The sequence below is a fragment of the Mus musculus genome, chromosome 16 (assembly GCF_000001635.26).
Source record: "Mus musculus strain C57BL/6J chromosome 16, GRCm38.p6 C57BL/6J".
NCBI classification, from domain to species: domain Eukaryota; kingdom Metazoa; phylum Chordata; class Mammalia; order Rodentia; family Muridae; genus Mus; species Mus musculus.
Window position 1 is genome coordinate 54,627,718 of NC_000082.6, and position 1,164 is coordinate 54,628,881.

Genomic DNA, 1,164 nt, shown 5'->3' on the forward strand with positions numbered 1-1,164 from the left:
AAACAGGCGTTTGATGCCACCAAACACTATTGTGGTTGCCAACAAGAGCTTGCTGACAAGACCCTGATATAGCTGTCTCTTGAGAGGCTCTGCCATTGCCTGGCAAATACAGAAGTGGATACTCACAGCCATCCATTGGATGGAACACAGGGTCTCCAGTGAAGGAGCTAGAGAAAAGACCCAAGGAGCTAAAGGGGTTTGCAGCCTCATAGAAGGAGGAACAATATGAACTAACCAGTACCTCCAGAGCTCCCTGGGACTAAACGAGCAGCTAAAGAAAACACATTGTGGGAATCATGGCTCTAGATGCATATGTTGTAGAGGATGGCCTAGTTGTTCATCAATGGAAGGAGAGGTCCTTGGTCTTGCGAAGTCTCTATGCCCCTGTATAGGGGAATCCCACGGCCAGGAAGTGGGAGTAGGTGGGTTGTTGAGAGGGTGTGTGTGAGTGAAGGGATAGGGGTTTTAAGAGGGGACACTAGGAAAGGGGATAACATTTGAATGTAAATAAGGAAAATATCGAAACTAATATTAATTATCCTGAGAATATAGGTGGTTGATGGGCAAGGCTACAGCAGCAGTAACACTCATGGTAGTATAAGTCAAAAGCATATGCAATTGTAAATTATTTCCATGATTGTCACATGCTAGTGCTAATCTTTCTAGTGGTTTGCTAGTGCAAATCTTTCCATTAAAAATTAGTGTTTCTCACTGCCACCAACAGCATTGCATGGCTGGCTGCTGTTCACACAATTCAATAGGTGGCAGAGAAGAGGTTATGTTTATGCACTGTGTTCTGACTTGTGAACACTTGAATGATTAGTAGCCTAACTTTCTCTAAAAACCAGCAAGCCTGATACAACCACTAGTCTGGTACCAGACAGGGAGCTAGCCTGAGATGACCCATGACTGGTGCATCTCAGACATTAAGAGACCCTGTGAGCCAGTATGAGATATAAGTGGTATGAGTAGTAGAGAAATAGAAGAGAAAAAAAAAAAAGAAAGAAAGAGAAGGATATGGGAACATTAAAGAAGGACAGAACTGCAGACACAAGGGTAGTGAGGAAGAGCCTGATATGAGTAGCAGGTGATACCACCTAGGACCATGGTGGGATTCTGGCCTGTGCTGTCACCTGGGGCGATGGCCCTGCAGCAAAAGTGGTC

The 1,164-nt window shown here is 44.8% G+C and overlaps 1 pseudogene; it reads left to right on the forward strand.

Annotated features, from left to right (window-relative positions):
- Nucleotides 1–710: 710 nt before the first annotated feature.
- Gm23180 lies at nucleotides 711–835 on the forward strand (annotated as a pseudogene).
- Nucleotides 836–1,164: the final 329 nt, after the last annotated feature.